We start from the raw sequence: 27,500 nt of genomic DNA, 5'->3' as shown, positions 1-27,500 counted from the left end.
GAATGAAATCTCACAGCCGCAGGACCCCGCCGCCTGAGAGACCTCCACCCCCTCGCAACCAACAGGGAAAGATAAAAAATGCGTAAAACGTAACACAAAATTTAAACATGATCATCATTTGGGATCTTCTTTTTTTCATAAACCACTGCCTTGCGAAAAGTAAAAAAGAAAAAAAGTGTACTAGCAAAATTTATACAAATAGAAACAATGAATTCATCAGACAGATTCTGTTCGCCCGTTTTCACGGAACGGTGCAAATATTAAGGCAGAGTAGAATATGCTAAACCAAGGCTAGCGTCCCACTCAATTTGTTTGACTTGAGCAAACACACACACACACACACACACACAAACAACCACAGACACACACGCGCACGCAAGCTGACCCATATTGAATCTTGCTCTGGAAAGGTCAGGCCGCGCGGCACACAGGACCGTCTCACCTTCAGACCCCGATTTCCGGCATGTTATGCATCCATTTTGATTCACCAAACATTACCGCCTGACAGCTGACCTTATCTTAGCGATTTGACTTATGGGCAGCCGGTAGCTTGATTGAAAACCAATTCATTCCATGAGCTGTTCTGTAATATGTTGAGTTAATCTCCTCCCCCCATGCTAAATGTCAGGTGGAACAGAAATCACGGCTGTGTATTTGCTTGTTTGACTTACGCACGCGACTTTTGGTGTTAAAAAAAAAACGATGGTGCTGAATCGATGTATTCGATAAGGTTGGCTTCACGGACTTCACTGGCCAACGCACACACAAATACACCCACAAACACACAGACTGCACACAGGCCGCACACACACACACACGGACATATGCCACACACACGACACACAAAGAAAATAGCACACAAAGGACCCTTTCCTATTTGTGGAAATTGCTTAAGAAATGTGTGATGACACACCAGGAACAACGCACAACACACGCCAGCACATACACAGCCCTAGCACACACACGCAGACGCAGACAGATGAGGTGGACTTTGGACCGTGTACGCGGCAAGCAGATCAAGGCATTGACGGCTGATGCTTGTTGCTGTGGAAACGACGCGCAACGGTAGGGTCGGAGCGTAGGTCCAGGGAGCGATGGTTTCCAGATGACTTGCGTTTGCTTTTACGGTCATCTTTTGTCAGCGCACGGCCATATCTTTGATGGAGACAGCCCCTTGGATCCTGTATCTGGGAGGAGAGGAGGAGGGAGGGAGGAAGAAGGGGGCAAGTTTACAAGTGGTTCCACTTGACTGGAGATCTAAGCTGAGACAGATGTGTCCAGATGTGTGTGTATGTGTGTGTGTGTGTGTGTGTGTGTGTGTGTGTGTGTGTGTGTGTGTGTGTGTTCAGACGAGGTAACCCGTACCTTATTGTCTCCTGTTGACCGTAATGTGTCTTTGTAAATGTATATATGGTTAACTTATATCATGTATGGATGTGTGAATCTATGTCCCAGGACTCCTACGATTCATTTCAGTAAACAGATCATATATGAAACCTCAGTCAGGCCCCCAGGAGATTCATTTGAGTAAGTGAAATATTCAGAGCCATTTATTTCCCGTGTTCGCTGTATGCATAAGAACTTGCACGATTGCCACAAAGGTTAACATCATGGTAATGCATGTGACTACTGGCATTTCGTTACAATCAAACGGCCATTTTCATCTCCATTGTGAAAGGGGGTCATTGAATAATGACTTGTTTTTTCATGCCCTGGACCAATTGACCTCCCGTCTCCAATCCACCAGAGATAAAGACCGATGTGGCAACCGCTTTAATTCTAATCCCCCAATTAGACGTAGCCTGGCTCCGCCCGCCTAAGTATTTCCGCTCAATTTTGATTTCCCTTCCGTACTAGGTCTGGGTCTGCGGTATGTTAGTTGGTTTTCTCCTTCCAAATTTTGTGCGTCCAATCAGCGAACAGAGGGAATGGCTGATAACAATGACGTTAAAGTCAGCTCGCATTGACAGACATCTTCACGCAAACTGTTTGGTTTGTTAACAGCCTGCGCGCAACGTGATTACCGGCCAAACGTTAGCGATTGGTTATGGCAGATCCAGAGTGGTATGGGCAGATCCAATAGTTTTAAACTTCAACAGAAACCCGCCTTCAAGTGAGTTAACATTTGTCAATTGAATAGATCCAGTACTCTCTGTGCAAATTAAATTAAGTACGAGAGTCTGGTAGGACCAGGCTTAATTAGACGATGGAGAGGGAGCAACGTTACATCCCACTCCAGGGGTCGCAACTTGGCACTCCGATGCCAGGAAGAGAGACAGGGTTGAGTTGATGGCTTTCACACACACACACACACACACACACACACACACACACACACACACACACACACACACACACACACACACACACACAACACACACACACACACACAAACACACACACACACACACACACGCACACACACAAACACACAAATGCTAAATTATATGCACACTTACAGGTGCTCACTCACACTTAAAATACCTGCGGGCACACCAACAGGTGCTCTAACACACTGCACACGCACAGAAACACATACCCACACACCTACACACACACACCCACACACACACACACACACACACGCATACACATGGATATGCTAAACTCACACGCAGGCCTAAACCACACACGCATCCTCAGACACACAATAACAACCACACACAAGGACGATTTGATCACTCACACATTCACAAACTCATCCAAATATATTAAATATATATATATATATATATATATATATATATATAAATATATATATATATATATAAATATATATATATATATATATATAAATAATAGCCTGGAGACCATCCTGATCACGTGACCACACCTTCTGTTTGGCTATACGGATCAGTCTGGACCTCCAGCCGCCCACATCGATAGGGGGCTTGACAGACAAACCCCTACAGCCAATCAGCGCAACACGATACGTGACGCCATCGCGGTGCGCTGTTCAGTGGATACATAGGATTAAGAATAGATTGAAAAGGTATTTTCCGCCGAAAAACTCTTGTGACATTTGTTGTTTAAGTCTATCTCTGCAGTAACTACCCTTATGTCAGTGTTTGCACTACACATGTTTTTATCATCGCACATTGCTTAAGGAGATGCCATTTCTGTTGAGCCAGCGGTGGCCTGTTTTGTACGTCATCACCTGTGATGCAGTCTCTGATTGGCCCTGTTTCTTCATCAACCCATGACGCAGATTGGCCACCATTACATTGTAATTTCAGGAAATCGATGTGAGCAGCCAGAGGTCCGGACTGATTTGTGTAGCGAAACAGAATGTGAGGTCACATGATCAGGATGGGCTTCCAACAATGCTGGCATGCAAACACTGCTATGCCTAATTTACACATATGCACACACACACACACGCACACACACACACACACACAAACACACACACACACACACACACACACACACACACACATACACACACACACACACACACACACACACACACACACACACACACACACACACACACACACACACAAATGTACAGAAACACACACCTAATTAAGCACCCTCACACACAGCAACACACACACGCACAGACACACACGTACAGCTATGATGGCTTGTAGACAATTAACCACAAAGTGGAAGGACACATCCATGTTGACTCCTACACACAAGCTGACCCTAAAACAACCACACACTCCACCTCGCAAACATACAAACACATATACACACACTCAGATATCCACACACTCAGATACACACACACTCCCCCTGAAATGATTTGGCTGGAAGCTGGGGCTGACGTTGGCATCGGGTTGGGTCTTCTCCTCAATGAACAGCGGCGCTGGGAGCAGAGCAGAGGACGGCGAGAGCTTCTCACGGTGAGAGATATCATTATTCACGGGGGCGACGCGCATGGCCTCAAGACATCCAACCTCTCCTCCTCCGTCTGGGACCCTCGCCAGATGTTATTGATATTCACAAATGGAGGAAATTTGCATCTCTCGGCGTTCCAGAAAAAACGCGGCCAGAGCCGACCAAAGGGAGGAGGCACGGGGTGGGTGGGCGGCCCTGTGTTGAATAAATAAAATGAGTCTGAGGGGAGAGTAGATGTGTGTGTGTGTTCCAGGGAGAATGTGTGTGTGTGTGTGTGTGTGTGTGTGTGTGTGTTTGTTTGTGTGAATGTTAGTGTTCCAGGAGCCATGTGAATGTGTGTGTGTATTTGTTAGTGTGTGTGTTTGTGTGTGCTCGTGTGTATGAACGTGTGTGGTTGTGAGTGTGTGCGCATTCCGTCCGAGGGATTGTCGGTGAATCCCGTTTGTGTGTATGGGCTGTGCGAACGCAGAAATAAGAATGTTTGTGTGTGGGTGTTTATATTGCGGCTAAGTGCGGTTCCTGGTTCAGGTTTTCCTTTCTGTTCATTATCTTCCCCGATATTAAGCCTATCGCGTTGCAGCCTCCCCCCACCCCCCACCCCCTGCATGGGGGGGGCCCTGCGGTTATTTTTACCTCCCGTCTGTTGATTAGGATGCAGTGGTGTGCATGGGAACGAAAGACGAAGGCTCCCAGAGTTCTGCAGGCACCTTACACGATACCCCTTCCCAGACGACGCTTTGATTCTCTAGTGTGCCCGTTCTGAGATCTGAGCTTTGTTTTTTCTCGCTCTGTACAGTTTCTTTAGTTTTCGGTTGTACTTGTCATGTGTTTGTTAGTAGATGAGATCTCTGCAGTGTATCCAGCTGGGAAAATGCGTGACGAAAAGCAATCCCGCAGACAGGGTGGTGTTTTTTTCCTCCAGGAGCAATGTGATCTATGCAGAGAGGACTGAGTACTGAGTAGAATATGATTTCCAGGATGTCTAAGCTAATCAGCTGTCCAATTGGGCGCAATCACCCAAAATGAAATTGCCATACATTGACGACAGACGGTCTATTATTTAAAACAGGGTTCTGGCAAATCAGAGCTTGGATTCCATGGGATGGACTATTTAATTATCGTTATTATTGAGACATATGTGTGTATATATTGATGTCATTTTGTTTTGCAATGGACATGGACATTGTTCTTCATGCCCCTTTGGAGTTGAGGTTTTCTTCTTTGTTGATTTTGCATTTCCTCATCTACCAGGCGCTGTCATCTTAAAAGAGGACATTGGAAGGTGGCCGTTCCCAGGCTGGCAGGATGAGCCCAAGTGTGTGTGGGACGGTAAAGGGTGATCATGGAGGGCCAGCCCGGATCAGGTGGCCTTTTAATTAGCCCTCCGGCAGGGGAGGGGGTAGGTGGGCAGGTAAAGCGACGGTGGCCAGAGATGGACAGATGGACAACTTCGGACTCGCTTAACCAGGCGTTCTGATCCACCGCACCTCCACCGAGCCTCCTTCTGGGTAACAAAGGCCCAACGTGTGATGCTGCCAGAACGGCTTGGAGGAAGGATGGCAGGATGGGAGAGCGGGGAGGGTGTGTGTGTGTGTGTGTGTGTGTGTGTGTGTGTGTGTGTCTGTGTGTGCGTGTGTGTTTGTGTGTGGATGCATGGCGTTAGCGCCTGAAGGTAAGAATGTTCACACAGCGTTCACTGATGCTGCTTCTCCTCCGATTAACACACATGAACCCAAACTTTCCTCTCCCTCCCCCAAACCCCAGTGCCGAACCTCAGATGAGAACCCAAACCCTTACTCCAATCCCAACCTCGAACCGACCGAAGGCTGCGGCCTCCACCATCTGGGCCTCATCAGTTGCCCTGGGGACGGGGAAACAAGTCCCTGCCGTGCAAGACCAGGTCATCCGTTTTGAATCATCACCCAACCCCCCCCCCCCTTCATTCTCCTCTTCGTCCTTCCCTTCCCCATGGCTACCGACGCCTCATATAACCCAAAACCCTAGACCCACCCCATGCCCCTGTCTGCAACCCGTTGCAGTCCAAACCCCAAAACGCAAAACCCACACGAAAATAACCTGCCATGTCCCCTGTCCCCCACCCCTTCCCGTGGTTCCTCCCGCCTGGTTGTCACCAGGTCTGGTCTGATCTGAGGCCGCTCTCTCTGTGCCCCTGCAGGGGCAGACCTGTGAGCCGGCGAGGCGGTAATGACTGTTGTGGTACAGTGGTAAGGTTTCTTCTTTTCTTTATTTTTATGGTCTTCTAGACATCACACAGCCCTGTGTGTCTGTGTAAGCCATTATTAAACGCACATCATACCCCATTCTCTTTGTGCGAAGATGGCACCTCACGCACATGCACATAAAATCAGGCATGCTCAGCCACACATGTGTTCACCCGCACACACATGCACTCACAGTGCTCAGGCACTAACACACACACACACCATTCACCAGCTCATTCACACACACACACACACACACACACACACACACACACACACACACACACACACACACATACATGCACACGCATGCAAACTCATTCTCAGGCACACAAAAACACACACATACACACATGCTCATTCACTCGCACATGCACACACAGGAGTCAGAGAAGGCATTAAAACAAACAAAAATGAACATAATACATCAAGGCAATCCGCGGTTTCACAGTTTACAAGCTAGGTAAGAGTGCAAGTTACGTTACTCAGGGCCAGTCGAAGGTCCTGGTTGTTAAATTCCCACTACAAAAACAGATCAATTAAAACCACAACCATCTGTATATACAAACCCTGTTTATGATACAGTCACGTTTATCGTCGTGTAATCCATGTTACTCCTCTCCTCGATGTATTTCTTCTCTGCCTTCCAGTCTGACGATTAGCTGACGGTTTATTTCCACTCACTGTCTGTGTGTCAACCCCTTTCTGAGCTAATCAGTACGGTAAAATAAACTGCCAGGGAGGTCGACGCAATCTGCCAAAACCCGCTTGCCAGAAAAGAAAAGAAAAAAATGGAAAAGGGAAAATGAATAGCGTTCACGTCTGTGACTTGTAAAGGATTTCCCCCACCACCACAAAAAAGAGGCAATTCCAATTTATTTTTTCTTGAATTGTGTCTTTAAGCCTCCGACCAAAGTGATTAAACAAGGAGGGGTACTGTAATTCTCTGATGGCTCGTACGGGCAAATCGCACAACGCCATTGAGTAAACAGCTTATAATGAAAACACCATGGCTCCGACGCTGTACGCCGCGGTCTCCAAGCCGGGCTCGCAGGAATGCACCTCATTTCAGAGCAGGAATGTATTTTCCGCCTCCTCTGTTTTCATGGTTCTACATGGATTGCTTTGATATACACCCCATCTGGCTGTCAGTGGGGATACTCACACACGGAGCTGCCGCTGCCGCCGCCGCGCTCTCCCAGCGCTCGCCTCCTCTCATAAAACCACATGTTGGTCGCACCGCCGTACCCGGGGAGACACAGAGTAAACCCGGGATAATTAGTCTTGATGGAAGGGTTAAAGACCAGAAAACCGACCGTTGAAAACAACGTCCATGCCAAAGAAAGATGCGTGCTTTTCCCTTCGTCGTTCACTTGTCGAAAAACGTCAACGGACGTGTAATTAAACGACCCCCCCCCCCCCCCCACTGCTCCACACATCCAAGAAAAACGTTAAAAAACGATAATTAAAATGCAATTACAAGGAAACTGTTATGGTCATAAACTACACAGGCCCAGGGGGGTTCAGTTAAATAACGGTTGCTAAGTGCCTCACTCTTAAATAGGGAGTCGGGGGGATCCCTGAGTTGAGTTAAAAATTTAAATGGAAAGGAAAGAGGAAAGAAGAGGGGGGAGAGGCAGTGTTTTTGACCAGAGTGTGTCCCAGTGTGGCTCTCCGGCTAAAACACAAGCAGCGGTGAAACACCACAGGCCGCTGAGTCACAGCAGGCCAGGCACGAGCCTAATACTCAACTAGGCTCTCTCGCTCTCTCTCTCTCCTGCTCTCTCTCTAGCTTTCTCCTGCTCTCTCTCTCTAGCTTTCTCTGGCTCTCTCTCTCTCTCTCCTGCTCTCTCTCTCTCTATATTTATTTCTCTCTCTGTCTCTCTCTCTTTCTCTCCTGCTCTCTCTCTTGCTCTCTCTCTCTCCTGCTCTCTCTCTAGCTTTCTCTGGCTCTCTCTCTCTATATTTATTTCTCTCTCTGTCTCTCTCTTTCTCTCCTGCTCTCTCTCCTGCTCTCTCTCTCCTGCTCTCTCTCTCTTGCTGTCTCTCTCGTTCTCTCTCGTGCGCGCTCTCTCTCTTCTGCTGTCTCTCTCGTTCTCTCTCTCTCGCGCTCGCTCTCTCTCTCGTTCCCTCTCTCGTTCTCTCTCTCTCTCATTCTCTCTCTGTCTCTCTCTTTACGCGAGGGGAGCTGATTAACGGCGTCACCACGGAAACAGGACCTCAAGGGCTCCGCCGGCGGCAAGCGTGTGGCTGTGTGTGTGTAGAGGAGAGAAAGAGGGGAGGGGGCTTGAGCGGGGGGTTAAGGAAACAAGAGCAGAGATAGAGCCAAGTAAAGTGGGAAAAGATGTGTGTGTGTGTGTGTGTGTATTCTATTCTATTCATGTGTGTGTGTGTGTGTGTGTGTGTGTGTGTGTGTGTGTGTGTGTGTGTGTGCGTGTGTGTGTGTGTGTGTGTGTGTGTGTGCCTGTTAGCATGTCTACGTTTACAGTAAATGTTTGTGAATATTAAATAGCCTTTGTGTAAGTCAATCTTTGGATCCATGTGTATTCTTCAATGGGTGTGTGTGAATGTTTGTGCGTGTGTGTGTGTGTGTGTCTGTACATAAATGTTTGTTTCACCAACCCTTTTCCACATTCCTTTACAAAGGGGTGTGAGCACTTGCATGTTACTGCTTTTTTTGTTTGTTGTCCCCCACCCCCCTGGCCTTCCCTCCGGGAAAACTGTCAGGCACTGCGGGGACAGCCGTGGTAGGCAGTCTGTTGTTGGAGATAAGGACCCCGGGAGATCATATGCTGGCAGTGAGACAAGACGTGACGCAGGAAACACCACGGCCCGTGTTTCACGACTGGTGTAGTAATCCGTGTTTACAGGACTACCTTCACACAACTTCATAGTTGTTGGCCACCTTATCGGTGCCAGTGTGCAGATAATACTGCCAACAGACGTACCAGGGCATGGACGCCCCGATGAAAGGGTTGTGGGTTTGAATGGCCGCTACAGTATACCTGTAGGCCTCATTGAGCACGTAGCCCTAAACCAGGGGTCACCAACCCGCGCCTCTGGATCAAAATAAGGCTCTTCCACCCCTCTGCAGTGGCCCAAATTAGCATTGATTTTGTTTTTATAAATAATTAAAGCTATTTTAATTTCAAATGGAACAACTCTTATTTTGGAAATCAGGTGATGTGACACTAAAATCGCAAAATAAAGTGTTATAAATAAACGACAGTAAATAAGTAAATAAATGACACATCCTACACCCAAACATTTCATAAATGCAACAAACTATAGGCTATTGATTATTTTATATGTAGCATTACTATACATAAAAAGTTAGATGCTGTGTTATCTTCATTTTAGGGGTTGAATTCGTTTTTTGTTTTATTTGGTTGGAGGGAGCAGAAATAGATATTTTGATGGTGAAGGTTTTCGACCCCTGCCCTAAACCCTACCTGGTCCTTCATGCAATACATCAGAACAAACTATCAAGTCACTTTGAATAAAAGTGTTTAGTGCTAAAATCTGTCAACATATATTATATGTACCTTTTGCATCTCTGTGCTCCCACATAATGTATCGTAAATGATAAACTTAAAAGCCCTGTACCCTAAGCCTTCTCTTTTTGTGTTCTGATCTCATCTCACTATTGACACACACTGTAGAAGTGACTGACACTGTGGAAACATTGCTGTGCCGTTAGATTACTGGGATAATATTCAGAGAAAAAAGACTCCGGGAGAGAGACAGAGCCAGAGAGAGGGAGAGAGAGAGAGAGAGAGAGAGAGAGAGAGAGAGAGAGAGAGAGAGAGAGAGAGAGAGAGAGAGAGAGAGAGAGAGAACTTATGCCACAGCTGCATGAGTGGGCCTCCAATTTCTGTGGCTCGAAGGAGAGACGTGACTGAAAGGAACAGAAGAGACGATTGGTATTGCTTTTGACCCCTGGAGAGATCGCTCTAAACTCCGCCGTACAGAGAGAGAAAGAGTGGGTTTAATACTGAGTGCTTTATTTTCATTCTGACACTATACACTGTGTAGTCTGTAGCAGTCTGCAAGGCTGAATATCCTTTTAGCTGAACTATAATGGCCAACAGTCATCTCTCTCTCACTCTCTCTCTCTCTCTCTCTCTCTCTCTCTCTCTCTCTCTCTCTCTCCCTCTCTCTCTCTGAGCGTGCGTTCCCCGTCAAAGTTGAGCGGTACAAATAAACCTGGCCAGCTTCCGAACCGCTGCTTCCTTTCACACAAGAGCGGTGTCTTTTCAGTCACCACCAGCAGTTTGCTAGCTGCGTCGCGAGTGAAATAGCTTAAAAAAGGCAGAATAACAACCCCATTCTCTTTTTTCTCCCTCCTATGTCTGGTTTTTCCTTCTCCGTTATTGCATCTATCTTTCTATGTTTGGTTCTTTCTTTCTATTTTCCATATGTGCGTTCCTCTGTATATCTCTCCCTCTCTCTGCATTCTGAATACAGGCCCATGGATAATACAGCTGTGCGTTTGTTCACGATTGGGTTTTATTTAATGTTACTGCAGCTTTACGTGGGAGGATAGGGTTTAATTGAAAGTGATTGATAATGTGCGTCTCTGCGCCCGCATCACACCACATGTTGGTGATTTTTTAGTCACTTTCCAACATCATTAACGTCACTGAGGTGGTAACAATCATAATGACAAAAGTAATATTGTCATTAGCATTATCATCACCATCATCATCATTACAGGAATAATGAAGCCTTAAACACTTTGCCACCATTATACAATGTATACTGTTGATGTACAATGCACCCAAGCTACTATTTGACAGTGTTTTTCTGTGCCGCGGCTAAACTCGCTGTCTGCAGACCCAACTGTGTCACACAGAGACATCGCTGCAGTATTACCATAGGGATTTATAGGTATGTAAGTATGTCTTCGAATCGCTGCAGTAAATGTCAGATAACTGTTTCATTCACATTTAAATTAAACACCTCAGAGGTTCTCGCTCAGAATAACTGCGTATTACATTTTTGCAATGTTCCAATGGTGATAAATCCATCATTTGCCCCAATAAAATGCCATTGAATGTTTCAGATGCACTGGCTAATCTAGAGTTAGGGTTGCCAGGCTGGCTCTCCTAGCCAAGTCACCAGCTTTCTAATCCTGCGGCCATTGTCACAATGGACGGTGGAAATTTGATGTGGCATACTATGGCATCAAAGCATACTGCAGAATGTCTGACTGCTGTCACAACTAATTATAAAGCCTGTTATAGATATCGTTATAATACATATATTACATTTATAAATGCACATTTACAGAGTGCTGCCTCCGGATGTGGAGACAGGATAGCGAGATTCATTCTGGGTAACGTAGGAAACTAGCACTCTGGAGCATATTGTGGGAAGCCTGACATGACAGCCAATGACAAATTTCAAAAAATGATATGAAAAAGTATATTATTGCCCATATCGGAGAATAGGACCTTTTTGTACATCACCAATATACATTTTATAACATCCTTAATTGGAAAACATCCTGCATTCTAGGCTGTACTATAACTTTAACATGTTGATTATGAGGGTTGGTGTGTTTGTTATTTTACGTCTGGTGCTCTGTATGTATGTACCTTTATATATTAAGTCCTCTCCCACCAATGACTGCTTTAAGTCCAATTTAAAGATTATTCTTTTCTCCCAAGCTTTCAATCTACCATAACCCCCCCCCCCTTTTTGTCCTTGCTCCCCCCTGATGTCCCCATGTTATATGATTATTGTACTATTGTCATTGTTTTGTTTGTTTGTTAAGCACTTTGTGTCTTAACAAGCACTGTTAAGCACTGTTGTTATTTTAAATGTGCTATATAAATAAAGTTGACTTGACTTGACTGTAGCCAGGCCTTCAATAGCAGTGTAGCTATTCAGCTGCAGTCACCATTTGGGAGGTGTTCAGGGGGCGACCCTCCTTTGTGGGAAAAGGATGGCTCACATTGTGTCACCTGCCATCTTCACCCTGTATACAGAAAAAAAGTGACATTGATCTGCCTTGTTGTGGACAGGGCAGCGGTGGCAGCCTGTGTAGAAACCTGTTAATGGGTTTTACAGCTTTGGAAAATATGACAAGTTCGCTCCTTGAGATGATCACGTTTGACACTGATGCATTTGTCTTCCCCATAAATTCTGCCTTCTGTCTTTTTGTTTTTTGGGGGAATCAATTCTGAGTCCAGTCCAGGAATATATATATGTGAATTCCGAGGGTTGGTAATCATTCAATTTATTGCAGAGCTCTGGGCTTTGCCAGTCGATGTGTAGTAAGCAACACAACAGAAGGCCTTTGCTGTAATGTTGTTCAGTATGACAGCTCGTAGGAAACACACATTGATGCCTGAATGTAGTTCCTCTGAGCTCAGACCGAAGAGATGGACTGACAAATATCAGGGTTTGGACGATTTAAAAAGCAAAACGTGTTTGGCTGAGCTCTTTGCATAGGCCTCACCGATGAGGAATTAGAGAATGACAAGCCGCTGATGGAGTTTTAAAATACATTATTTATTCTTGTCTTCGTATTCATTATTTATTTACTTGTGCTGTGCGCCCCAGCTATTACACAGTGTTGCTTATTTCTTTCCCAACTGTTCAGTCATCCATCTTGTTTGGGTGTGTAGAGTTCATGGCCTGGCATGTATATAAAAAATACATATTTTGCAATGGACGAGTGAGGCAGAAGGAGAGGATGGAGGGGGCGGTGGAAAAGAACAGGGTTGGGCCCTGAAACAAGTGTGGTTTGGATTGGGACCATGAACGTTGGCCCCCGCACCGCAAAGCTCGTTCTGGTACTGTTTTTATTCCTCTCGCCCTCCCTCGCTTTCTGTTTCTTTCATTCTGTTTCTAGTTCCTTCCATCTCTTTGCATCTGTCCATTTGTCTTTATCTCCCTCTTTATTGTGTTCCTGTGTCACTGTGTGTTTCATTTGTTTCCCTTTCTCTCTACGTTTATTTATTGTACATCATTTTCATTGGCCTCTGTTTTCTGTTGTTCCCCCATTACCATGGGTGTCTGTCACTATTTTCATCCATTTTATTTTTCTCGCTCACGACAGAAACACACACACACACACATACACACAGTTTAAATCCCAATGTCAGCAAAAAACACCAGAAGAATGTATTCACACTGCGCCTGACCTAACCCCTCTGAAAGCCAAGCGTGTCCGGCTCTTTTCCTCTAATGCGCGTGTTGACAGTTCGGAGCCTGACTTGATGTGTATCTCTAAATGTAAGTACCGCCGCGGCACCGCAATAGACATAAGGAAAATTACATTTGATACTGTTTATCTGGTGACAGGGCTCGGCGTTTGAGAGCGATTTCCAGACATGATATAATTATCGGAGAGAGAATTGCCGCACAGTAAATAAGGAGACATGACCTGAATGTCGGGTTGGTTTAATGTGGCCTCAGAGCCATCAAACGGCTCCATTTTCAGTTCGCTCCTTAGCCAAGGTAATGGTGAGAAGACGGTAATATCCTCATCCTGCATATGTTAGTGCCACTGTTCTCTGTTAAATCTGTATTGGTTTGACAGATTAATCGCTTCAGTCCGTTTGTATTGAAGTATGTTGCATCGTCGTATTCCCATTTAATGTCATTCCTTCCTGAAATATTTTCTTGTATTTATTGTTCTAACCCCATTAGGGACACTTACTTTGAAAGCTTTTTTCGTCCTTAATATATTCCTCTTTGTCCACCAATTGAGCAAAGCAGGGCAGTGGAGACCAGGCACATGTTGTCGTATGATATCTCTTTTTGTGTGTGTCAACATAATAGTGTCTGGAATGTCCTGTGTGTGACTGTATGTGTCCGTTCGAGTGTATACATGTGACCCAGCATGTGTGTGTGTGTGTGTGTGTGTGTGTGTGTATGTGTGTGTGTGTGTGTGTGTGTGTGTGTGTGTGTGTGTGTGTGTGTGTGTGTGTGTGTGTGTGTGTGTGTGTGTGTGTGTGTGTGTGTGTGTGTTTGTGTGTGTGCATCCTACTAAGGCACTGGGAGACTGGGTTTGGAAAGAGATGTCTAAGATAGTGAAAAAAAGGCGAGAGAAAAGAAAATAGCATTACACTAACGGCAGGTGATAGCGAATCTATGCCCTGTTGACCAAATTAGTATCGCTTTATTGGAGAAAACTGTCCTTTGCTTGTATTAAGGGAACATGAGAGACAGATAAACTCCGCTAGACTGTGAAGAAAAATGCTTCTCTGTGGCTTTAATAAATTATACATTTATAAAAACCCAAATGAAAAATCTAATATTTTTGAGGTTTCTATCTGTATGTCTATGCAAGCATACATTCAGAAACACACAGACCTATGTATTTAATATTAATCTCAATATTAAATACATTAAGCAGTGTCTATATTCACTAAGAATGAATATAGACACTTGCACACGCACACACACATACATTGGAATGAACCCGTTTACAAATACATCCTGGACACACACACACACACACACACACACACATAGCAAACCGGACGGGAATATACAGCCAGACAGTATTCCATTAAGGATTAAGACCTGTGCTGCCCACGGTGATGTCACACAGAAATAAACACCTTCAGAAGCTTTGCATATTTCAGTCAGATTAATCTGGCAGAAAAAAAAACACATCCAATAAAAAAACAGGACAGCACTTAGCAAGACTGACTTGTATGGTCTATCTATATGCAGGCCGGGAATACGGCATGCATTTTAAATGAATAAAAAGTAATCACTCCTCCATACTATTGACAACAAACACAATTTCCTCTAGAATCATCACAGCGATGATTTATGTATTTCTACCTCTGCGGTGTAATTTTCCTCTCTCTCTCTCCACCATCTTGCCCCATCGAACGCAATAATAACACTGACCAGAGATATTTCAATTGAGGCTAGAATGATCCAATGAATGATGGAGGGGGTGGGGGTATCCTCAACTCTACATGTAGAACAGCGAGTGACGCTAGCCAGATATAGGTAGAAGAGTTTCTCGCTATTAACAAATGTTAGATTCTATTACAGATTCTCAGAGCTGGATGACCATATAGGCAGGGTAGTGTTGTGGTTTGGGGGTTTAACTCCCTGCTCAAAGGCTCTGGGTTTGATCCCCAAACTGCTCGTGTAACAGTAGGTCATTTTGCATGGGATGCCCCTACCCCCTCTTGCTCTCACCTTTATCTAAATACAAATAATACTGGAAGTCGCTTTGGATAAAATTGTAAATTCCTAGATAGCATTTTTTAGGTTGAGTTATCGTAGCGGCGAATGGCTTTGCATTAGGATCCCTCAAACACAAACACACACACACACACTCTGGCTCAGTGTCCGTGTGCTGATCAAAGGCATGTTACTTCAGCCATGCGGGGCGTTGATTGCTTCCATGCGCTGAGCCACACCACTGGGCTTGGCAGTAGGGAAGGCCCTCATTAAAATGGATATGTTAGGAGGGGATGAAATGAAGCTAACCCTGATCCGCCTCTCTTTTTTTCTTCCATTTTGTGGTTTTCCTGTTTGTCTGCCTAAATGCCTTTCTCTTTCTCTGGCTCTCTGTCTATCACTTGTTCTTGCTACCGGATGTGGACCGAGAGCTGTGTTTGTCAGCTGATCGGAGAGGAAGATAAGAGGAAATCAGTTAGCATTTCCATTCTTTACATTTCAGTGGTCAACAAGGTGGAATATTCATAAGAAAAATATATGAAAATTTCAGAATTTGAGGCCCGCACAATTTGCCAGCTGTTTGATAAATCAACAGCTTTTAGACATTGTTATAGCCAGTAATTGATGTATTATATACATTATTATCATTGGTGGTTATTAGCAGTGTATAATAACATTATCGTGTTATTACTTGCAGCTTTACATTTTAACCATTGAAATACACCTGTAAATGAGCAAAAACAGACAAACCTCAAGATAAAGAAGAAAAAGGCAAAGTGTATAAAATGGAGAAGGGTTGCTGAAAACACTGCAAGCAGTGAACTGTAGAGCAAAGGTAAAGTGTTGCCCTCAGGGTAGCCAGTGCATCAGCAAGCGAGCTACCCCACCTCCAGCCCAGAGAGATGGGAGTTCATCAAATTTATTTTTAAAATTCCAATGATCAGTTATTACAAGAAGAGGGAGAGAGTGCGAGTCCCCCAGTCATCACCCCCATCCAAAGTAACCAGGCCATTTTTTGGTCACTAAACAGCCGGGATCGATATCATATCAGGGACCCAGTGAAAAACCTGACACTTCAATTTCACAAGCGAGTCTTCAAATCAATATTGCGGGGAATAGTTTTGGTGTTTGCCCCCAATGGACGGCTGGGCTAGATTTAATCTACGATGTTATTAGGTACGAGGTCGAAAGGAGCGCGGTCATTACAATGTGTAACGATAAATGTTCATATTGGACGAGACACAGCGATGAGGGGTGACTTGAAGCTTTCAAGAAGAATGAGTTGAAGAGAAATGTATTCATGGGATGGGGAGGAGAAAGGGTGCAAGGCTGGTTGCTGGGTCAGCTCGGCTGTGAGGCAGCGCTGGGTGATTGGTATTTCGGGGGGGAAATTAGGAACGTCAGCGTGCCAAGCTTCTGTCTACAGGGCACCCGGCACAGGAAATTGAACAAGGTTTTATCAAGCAGAAAACTCGTCGAAGTGTTTAGTTTGTACTTGTGCTGTGCGCCCCAGGGAACGGCTGTTTACCCCGGCAACAAAGACGTAGTTAAGCATTTATTGCAAATCCGTCGACTGCATTAGACAAGGGCGGTTTTAAGCACAGCGCAGTCTTTCAAAGCCACCACAATCACTAGCTCGTGATCACACATGGTGACAGAACTTTAAAATTTGCACGACGTCATTAGTATCTACATCGTGTGAGCCAAATATAGACCATTACTTACTAATTCTGTCAAGCAATTAGACCGCTCTACCACCAGTTCATATGGGACTAATAAGCAAAATCCCCTTTTGATTTTAGCAGTACGACCAAATGCAATTTCACAGCCCATTATAAATCAGCCAGGCATGGACGCCGCACATTTCATAGATGGAAACCGAGGAGAATAGCGAGAAAAATAAAGTAAATATAAATCCAAAAAAATAAAAGCCTTTCACAATTTATCGAGGTTCAGCTGGAATGGCCTGTCAAAACAGACCACAGAAACCCGGTGGAAAAATGACACAAGCGGTGCTGGCTTTGAGTGGCACAGTGGTTTTGGCCAAGGTCCACTCTAAACTAGAATCTATTTTCTTCTCCTCTCTCTAGCTGTGTCTGGGAAGATGGCAGCAGCAGGGGGGGACCAGGCAGGAAGAGACCACAAGGGGAAGGAGAGTAATAGCTGGCATTGAAGCTCTGCCTCGCTTTCCAGCGCACACCTCTTGTGCAGATGCTCACGGGGTCAAAGGTGGTCATTATGGCGGAGGGAAAATTGTTTGGTTTCGGCATAAAAAGTGAGCCATCTTGATTGCCCCATACCAGCCCAATCTGGAAAAGCTTGGCATTACCTACCTCCTTTGATCATGGCTACCTTGCCATGTGTGTGTGTGTGTGTGCATGTGTGTGTGTTTGTGTGCGTGCGTTTGTATGTGTGTGTGTGTGTGTGTGTGTGTGTGTGTGTGTGTGTGTTTGTGTGTGTGTGTGTGTATGTGTGTGTGTGTGTGTGTGTGTGTGTGTGTGTGTCTGTGTGTGTGTGTGTGTGCACTGCATAAATCACTTGTGTAAGCCCATGATCACACAAACATGACATCATTATGTCAGACTTCTATGGAAAAAGTGAACCAACGTGTTTGTTGGTTTGAGTGTGCTGGCCCGCTGGAAGTGTCCACTCTCTACGGACTGTGCTTTGGAAGCGCTGGGTATTTAAAGGGGGGAATCTGACACTGGTGATTTCTGAGGCAAATATAATGAAGGTCAGGCTAACAAGGAGATTCAGCGCTTCGGGATCTTGGCTGAGCTGAAGACACACTCACAGCATCTCCTTTCCATTCTGCGCGCTTCAACTCTGCAGCTCATTTACGGTAAGTACCAGAGCGGTGGTCCAAAGTTCAACAAACCAACCACCCCCACCACGCACACTCTCTCTCACACTCACACACTCACACACTCTCTCCCCCAGCAGGGTTCCACAGGAGTGCTTGTTGGATGGATTTGCTGGTTGGGTGGAAGGCTGGGATTGAAGCAGTGGGGGGCGAATGAGGCTCTAAACTCCCCTAAGACTGTGAGCTGGACAGTTTCCATGGAGGTATTTCTATAAACGTAATACATTCTGTCAAAGCAACCATTGTTCATATGGATATTTCTATCTCCGTGGGGCCTCCAAAACAAAAGCGCGGTATGGACTCAGTCGCATCGCTCTGGCAATGGCTGGCTGTTGATCAGGCGCAGCAGAAAATCCCCATTAAAAATCCAATTTGAGGGTGTTTTTGATTCATTGTGGAATAAATATCTTCATGACACCATGGAAACACCTTATTTCATTTCCATGAGAAAGTCGACTTTTGTTTTGTGCCCTGTTGCCCGGGACAAGGTCGACCTCGTTCAGCCCACTTTGTTGAGCATTAAGGTCCTTTTACCTCAGATGTGTAGCAAATAAAAGATGCGAAAATGAGAAAAATGCTCGGAAGAAAAGTGGCATCAAAACTATTGACATCATCAGGATTCAATTATCACAAAGTCTCACCTTTTAACTGAAGTGTTAAATAATGTGGAGAATAGCAGTTTACTGATGAGCGGGATTATGATAAGTGGGTGCGCAATCTTCAAAAAATCCATGTTATGGAGACGTTCTATGATAACAAAAAATAGTCTTTTGAAAAATACTGGACCCCAAAACGATACTGTTACCATACACCTGGACTTTCCATGTTATCAAAAGCAACCTATATTCAAGCAACATTGGCTTGTAGTGCTGATTGCTATCAAGATGATTGATCAATGCAAATAACAGATAGTGGAAACTGTAGTTCTACAAATGTAGTTTACCACTTGGATGCAATAAGTGTGACTGTGTTGAGAAACGTAAATATGTTATTACCTCCGCCATGTCCTACACTATCTACACTGTGCATGGTGACTATGACGAAGACAAATTACTGTGATTGGTTAAAAGTATATATATAGGTTATTAACATCAAACCCTATTAATAAGTTCATTAATTTTTGCATTTTAATTAATATTGGTTTGATTACTGAAATAACTATTTTAAATACGAATTAAAATACTTTTTACAGCCTTCAACGTTTCAGTAATCTATCCATTGCAACGTATACTCCCCAAGTGATCCACTTCTAAGCAGGCAAAAAACAGCGGCTGAGCTTCACCACAAGAATGTACAAGGTGGTCTCCATGTAATGACTTGAGGTGTTAAAATATGTGTCCACACAGGATGAACCATGTCAAAACAAACTCCTGGTCCGCAGCACCAGTATAGCCCAGAACAAGAATATGTGGTGAAGGCACACAAGAAAATGTTGATCTTTGTGATTTATTATAACATTATGAATGTTTAATGCCAGCTCAGCCTTTTTCATTATTTATTGGACGCAGAGAAGTGAAAGATGAGTTGAGTATTTTTTTTTTATCATTTATTTTTTATGAATGTATTAATGGATATCGAATTCTACAATACTGTATCAATATAATTATTATATATGATGTGTCAAAAATGATCTATAATCAAAATCGATACAATTCTCTATTAAAAAGAAAAATCAAGCAAACAATATATTTTTTTGTTTTAAAGTGGTGAAATCTATGGGAACCTCCTCATGGAAACTATGTTAATGGTAGACAGAGAGGTTTGAGGTCTGGTTCTGTGGACCGAAGAGGTTCATGTTTACATCAGACATACCCCCGACCCCGGCTGCTGTAAGCCCATGCCGGCTGGGACAGAGATCCCCCAATGGAGGATGGTCTGAATTAATCCAGGAAGTGTCGAGGAGCACCGCAGATATCACATGTTATGCTGTGAAAACAGAAGGAAATCTGCTGACCTCTTGGACACACATACGCACACACATAATAGAGACTTGTGTCTGCAAATCGGCTTCGTCTGGTGGAAAAAGGTAGCTCTTTGGCGGTTTATATTGGAAATGAACAATGTCCCTCCCTTAACACATCATGCACGTTTCCACTGCACGTCAATGAATGTATTTTGTATTGGATAACGACAACCAGGTATTACAGGCTGTTATTCAGCTGTCAACACGTGTAACCCTTGAAAATAATCCATGTCCACAGTTGATGGTAAATATGGGACAAAGATTCTCGGCGCAGGTTCAGCCGGGGCCACCACCACTACTATGGCTCCATCTGCACGTCACGGACGGTTAGGTTCAGATCAGCCTTTCGATGCCTGGCCCAATGTCCCTGGGTGCTACCGACCCACACCGCAATCACACACACACACACAAAAAACCAGCAAGCCACAAGGTCAGGTTTAAAACCGTCGCACTACTTTAATGAAGCAGCAGATAAAGGCCCATGGGATCCTGGGACAGCCATGACACAAATGGCTGTGTCCTCTGACTGGGATTAGTGGTGATTACCGTGCTGCCTGGGCAGATCAATGGGGGTAACAGAGCAACACGTATAGGCCACCCCATGTCACACGCTAGCTCACAGAGAACTGGCTGGTTCTGGAGATTTCTGGAGTTCCCCAAAGACATTATTTGGTGATTGAATCTGTCGCTGGCAAGGGCACACTGGAGGCATAAGTGTACGTGTAAAGTCGTTTTTCTTTGGTGCTTTGGTTTAAATACTTGGATATGTGGCATGTGTTGCACAGAGGTGATTCTAATATGGTCAGTTGGGAAACGTTAACTGAATGGCAGGGATTGTGTAAGTGTTGAGGCACTTGGGTAAAAATAAATACCAAAGTGGAACGTTTTCCTGGCATCCGACCAACATGTGGTTGTGTTGTAGGCTAAAGGATGGACAGTTTGATTATTTTGGCATCAACACGCCTCCCTGGCCACTGGTTCTCGCTGGACGTCTTATATGAGGAGAAAATTATTAGGCCCTAAAAAATCCACACAGACAGGCTTTTGTCTGCTTAACTGTGACTTTGCCCAGGCCTTTTGCCTGCCTTTTTTTTTTTAAATATATAACTGCTAAGCTCCATTACAGGAGCGTTTCAAGTGGGGCTGTGTATGTTAAAGTGTCAACATCTTTTCACCTTTGCTTACATTTCATTAGCTAATGGGCACTAGCACAGCAAATACAAAATGCTTACTCAGTTGTCACCAAACATGAATGTACAGGCAGGACTTGGCATGGCCGCCAAACTTTCTCATGACTATAACCTCAATGCATTACAATCATGTAATCCCTAATGGGCCTTCCGCTTGCACCATTACGCAATGTGAACACATGTCACCCTTGAACAATGGGAATCAAACGAGTGTCTTGCAGATTTAATAAGAAACTGTGACCACCGGCTATGGCTGGGGGAGACAGAGTGCATTGCAACCTCAGCTTCCTCCCCCCATATCTCCTCTTTTATCTCTGCTTTATGACCTGACTCTTGCACGAGGGCTGCCAGCTCTTTCGCTTATTGTCCTCTTTTGTGTCTCGGTAGCTCTTTGCAGATGTCATCATCTGTCAGGGGGGCGGGTCCCATACCGGCGTGCCCCTAACCTTAACAAAAGGGGAGCTATGCCCTTGATTAACAGCCGTGGCATGGGCCCCATGGGTTTATAATTAGGGCACTCATGCATAGCCATGTTGCATGCACACACACACACACATGCACACACACACGCACACCTACACACACATAGGTGACGTGTGAATACATGAAATAAAATAAATGAACGCCAGCATGCACACCAAGAAAACCCCAGCTCACATGACTAAAAGGGACTGGTAATTGAGATCGAGGGAGAGTAATTTGGAGCCAAATACAAATGAAGGACTCCTTTACAGTGCGACCAAAACCACCTATGACCTCCTCCCTGTCTTGGTTGTGACCGCCCGCTGTGGCAGAACAATTCAGGAGCTCTGCATTAAGGCTCCATACATCCAGAGTGAGAGACTGCAGAGGCATGCAGGGTAGGCAGCTATCTAAAGGTCAAGGTAAAGGTCACATTTATAAGTCGGAAAAGCCCTTAATGCCGTAGTAGAAGCTAAGCGCATGCGTAAGGGTTCCCTCTCAACACACTCAAATTCCAATTTTTCTATGACATAGAAAAATGTGGGGTTAAGGTTTTTAATGCATTGCTTACTATTTACATTTGTGTGCATTACTTAGTTAAAAAAATACCAAAATACAACCAACCAATAAACCAAATGATTATGATGAGCAGGGAAGTGTTGGTGGGCTGGGCAGGGCTGTCTAAGCAGCTGAATTCAGATGGTGTCTGCTTCTCCACCATATGGAGATCCACATTAAACCACAGACAGACGCCTGCCGAGCGGAAAGCCAAGCAGGATCATATTTCAGAATATTTTGTCTCCCTTACGATTCCCTTACCGTACCAGACAAAGGTCTGAGGTGCATACAATATTATCTGCTTCCAACACTTGAGGCAAGAGATGGAAGGAGCTGAGAGAACTAGCAATGCACACTTCAGACGGTCTTTCTAGTCCAGTTATTGGGATTAAGGGCTTTATTGGCACTGCCCTGTGGACAGTTCGGTATTTAGTACAACCGGCACGGATCCCGGGCTTCTCCTAGACACTTTATAATGCTAAGGAGCATAATCAGTTTTGGGGGGACCGCAATCTCGGGACTGGCGACCTGGAAAATGCTGAGCACCTGTTTCCCAGGATGCAATGCGGCGTGTTTATAATGGGGCTTTCAAATAAGATGTGGTGTGCACACCTAAGGGCTTTCAGAGTGCAAAGCTTGGTGCACTTGCGCTCAAAGTTCACTCTGAGAGCTAACGTGTGGAGCACTGGGACAAAATCTGCACTGATGGCTTGAGGGCTGAAACTTCCCTTCAGAATAATCATTTTGCGTTATTGGTACATCACAATTCTGTATTGCCTCTTGCCTAGTTCTCTCAAAACTCTACAACCGTACCACTGTCTCCTTAAAAGGCATTTGCAAAGCGACACACCCCAAATAGTTTGTATCTAGAGTGGTTATTCACACTGCACACACAGGGTTCATGTTGTCACAACCAGTGCATAGCCGTTTGATTATAATTTCATGATTTCATGAACCTCCTCAACATGAGATACATTATAAAAGAAAATAGAAACGCTCATTGGACAATGCTTACCAAAAAGAATTGGAAGGAACATGTAGAAATGTGCACACTCGTGGATGGGCTAATAAGATCAAAAAACAAAGTTGTGAGTCGCTAGCATGTGTCAGGTTGAGCGCTCGCTTAAACAAGTGAATGGATTGTGCAGCGGCTCAGCTCTTACCAATTTCCTGAGTTAATGGGAATTCATCCCTTACTTCCTGCCTCGTCATGTCTAGCCAGTCCCTGGTGAATACGGAGGTCCCTGATACCACATCAGAGGCAGCAAACCAAAAGAAAACCTGAGCGTCAACCTGTCACCTCACACAGAGCAGCTAAATATCCCAACAAGCTATGCTTTGCACTTAAGCCTCATCGGCAGACACCACAAATACAAAACATTTGAGTGGTACAGTACTTGGCCCGGGGTTGGCCAAAGGGGCCCGCTTTTGTGAGTGTGAAGAGATCCATGGCCGATCTTCTAGAATGACAGTGCCAGCACCGCCAGCCGGAACCGCAATCCCAAATGATACCAGCGATCAGCTGAGCACTGAATGAGGGGATAGATGGATCGGCCTGAGTCGTTGTCTCGCCAAGTCCACCGTTAAGCAAGAGCCCAATGCAACCCGGGTGTAGAGACATAGGCGGTTGTCCACTGTAATCTGCCTTTGCCCTTCCCCGCCATTTGGTTGTCTTACTCTCTCTCTCTTCCCCCCCCCCAACATCTCTGGATGTATCCGTCTTCCAGAATGTTGGCATGGGGCATGTGCTCAGGCGTAGTAGCATGATCAAACAAACTGCCTGCCATGCTTTGTGAACACGCACAAAGATTAGATGAGAGAGACAGATGAACTGGGGGGGGGGGGGGTGGGCGATAAACACTTGATTTTTACAATGTTACTTATTTTTTTTAATCAAAGATAGGAGGCAAAAAAACAATAGAAAGCCAAGAAAGACAATCTAACGTAATGTAACGTGCAAATGCATTTGGACTCCAGGTTGACACAGACGTCGGACATCTCATAAATTCAGAATCTCTTCCATCCCTTCTAAATGAGAAACATATTTGCATAGGATTTATGTTTTTTCTCCTTGTCTTGAATACATGTATGGGAAGGGATCCTGAGGAGTGGTTGACGTCTTAATGGGCCCCTGTCTAAGTTCCCCGAATCTCCATTCATGATGCTCTCTCTGCACTCGCAGGGAGGAGGGAGTTAGGGTTGCATGTTAGCAGGCGAGGCGGCTGGCAAATGTAGTGGAGTGTTTGCACGTGCGAGCTTCTATTAATCGTGAGAATGAGGCAGGGGCCCTGGATGATGACTTTTAGTCGATGGTTGTGCGTGCGTGTGCGGATGGTCATGTGTGTTTGTGTGTGAGTTTGCATGATTGTGTGCTCATGCTTTTGTGTGTAAGTGTGTTCTGTGCTGAATGGGCCTTCATGTGTGTGCATATTTGCCTGTGTGTGCATGTATTTGTGTGTGAGCCTTCACATGCATTCATGCACGTGTATGGATGTAGTTGTATGTATTTGTGTTTGTGTGTGTGTGTGTGTGTGTGTGTGTGTGTGTGTGTGTGTGTGTGTGCGTGCGTGCGTGCGTGTGTGCGTGTGTGCGTGTGTGTGTGTGTGTGTGTGTATGTGTGTGTGTTAAAGTGGCTGCAGTCTTCCCTGTTCTTCCTGATTACTCCTCCTCCCCCACCGACTGTGTCGTGTCATGGGGCCGATGCTTCCTCTCCAGATCTGTTCCAGCGGCCAGTGTAAACACCCACTGGTCCATCCACTAATCCATCTGTCTCTTTTCTCTTTGCAAAGGGACAGTTTTAATCTCTTTCGTCCTCAACGTTCATTAGTCTCACTCCATACAAGGATTATTGTGGGAGAGAGTATGAACAAGTGTAAAATGAAAAGAATGTCTCACTCAATGATAACACAAGGTCAAATAACTAACAAGTAAAATGCCATTTAATCAAATAAAATACCTAAGAGCATTCAAAAATAACATGGTCAACCAAATATAGCTGTAAAACATATCATATGTGATATTGAGCTCTATGTTTAGCTGCTTTAGCTTCATTAAGAGCGATCATGTGTCGTCATTGGACAACGGAGCGCTGACATAACAACAACCATAAATGGCAAGCAAATATGGGGCCATTCTAAATACAGTGTATGCAAGCCTCCATGATAATTCCCCTTCATGTCGTTCTTTTCTATTTTGATGTTTTTCGAGAAAATGCGTTTCTAACTACAAATCCATGAACAGTCGAGTGGGTTTTGACGCACAACAAACACACAACAAATAAATCTTCTTGGACAAAAAATATGGCTACTTTGTTTTCTTATTGTTTACGTCTGACGACCAACAATGTAAACCAAGCTCAGTTAAACCAAGTGACACAATCCAAGATGTCTCCTGGCGTCGTCGCTTGTCTCCCCATGTGTGGCTGTTCCTCCTATGTTCACCTGGCGCTGTGGGGCCCCTGGAGTCCACAGTGAAGGGGGAAGGTGTACCTGTGGCCTTAGGAGGGGAAGGGCTGGTGGTGGTGGTGGTGTTACGCTCTACCTTCTCCGCCCCCGTCATCCAAATGGCTTACGGAAGGAAATGCAATAACGGTGCTTCAGCAAAAAAGACAAGGCGGGTTAAGTCCCAGAGTCAGCGACTCCCTGCTCCCGAGGTCTGGTGGGGGGGCTTCCATATCAATGAAATCTCTCTCTCTCTCTCTCTCTCTCTCTCTCTCTCTCTCTCTCTCTCTCTCTCTCTCTACCTGTATATGACTCATTACAGACTGCCCTGATGCAACCACACGGAAACATGATCTCCTTCTCCTGATTTGATTCTCCTGCTCCCCCCTCCGCCGCTGAGACGCTGCGTTGGTGTGTGTGTGTGTGTGTGTGTGTGTGTGTGTGGGGGGGGGGGGGGGGCTGAAACGACACAAAGGTGCACCCAGCGCAGACAGCGCTACACTACAGGGATATCCTCAGTGGTGGATGTCTATAGGCTGTCACCACCACTGTAGGGTAAAGGCTGTGTCTGCATTAAAACAATTGCATTTAGATGTTAGCATTTAGATAAAGGATTTGTCTAAAATAACGAAAAAAATGATGATATACTGTGTATAAGGTGTTTACATCGTAATGTCACTCGCAATGACCAGCTCCATTTTGGAAGTATAAGAGCATATTAATGTTAATGTCATTGTTTAGTCATTCAAATTTCGACAGCAATTAAAAGAACAAAGCTTCATGTGAGACATCAACGTTTTTTTAGGCCTAGGTTACGCTATATTTATGTTTATTTTGGACAATATACTGAGTCTTAAATATCTCGAGGCATCATTAAATGGAAGAGTATTGGAATCCCGAAAAATCCCATAATGCATTCTGTTGAACATGCCCTAAACAACAGACTTCTTCATCCAGTGATAACATATAGAGTACGATGAACAATTGGGTTGCAACATAAAAAAAAAGCCTACTGCAATCTTGCATAATAGTTATAACAATCAGAACCCAAGGGTTGTTGTATGTTCAGAAATCTGTTTTTAAAATATCCATATATTTGAACGTGTTGATTAATGTTAACATTGTGGAAACCACTCTTTAAATGCCAGGACTCGGTGGAGGTACGAGAGCGTATGGTCACCAAGGAGATGGAAGAAAAGCATAGGGGGATTTGCTGACAGGTCAAGGCCAGACAGGATCCATATCAAAACAAAGTGAGGTAGAATAACTTGACCTCCGACCCCAGGAGTTGATATCTTGAAGACCAGAAGAACCGGCTAGAGTGTATCGCTTTAATTGAAGGTCAGGTTCACTTTGATCTAATAACATCCAGAGATGTTTCACTTCATGCCCCAGGTTTTGTAGACACACAGCTCTCTCTCTCTCTCTCTCTCTCTCTCTCTCTCTCTCTCTCTCTCTCTCTCTCTCTCTCTCTCTCTCTCTCTCTCTCCTCTTCTCACTCACTCTCTAACTTGCTCTCTCAATGTCTCTAATATTTTCATCCTGTAATGGCAATACATATTTACATTTACAAAGCAGGTGAAAGAAGAAGCCAAAACAAAAAAAAGAATGAAGTCAATATACAAAAAGATAGATACAAAATATATACTCTCTCTCTCTCTCTCTCTCTCTCTCTCTCTCTCTCTCTCTCTCTCTCTCTCTCTCTCTCTTCTTACTCACTCTCTAACTTGCTCTCTCGATGTCTCTAATATTTTCATCCTGTATTGGCAATACATATTTACATTTACAAAG

The sequence above is a fragment of the Pollachius pollachius genome (assembly GCF_949987615.1).
Source record: "Pollachius pollachius genome assembly, chromosome: 3".
In the NCBI taxonomy this organism is placed as follows: Eukaryota; Metazoa; Chordata; class Actinopteri; order Gadiformes; family Gadidae; genus Pollachius; species Pollachius pollachius.
The sequence above is the reverse complement of the archived record's forward strand: the minus strand, read 5'-3'. Positions refer to the sequence as shown.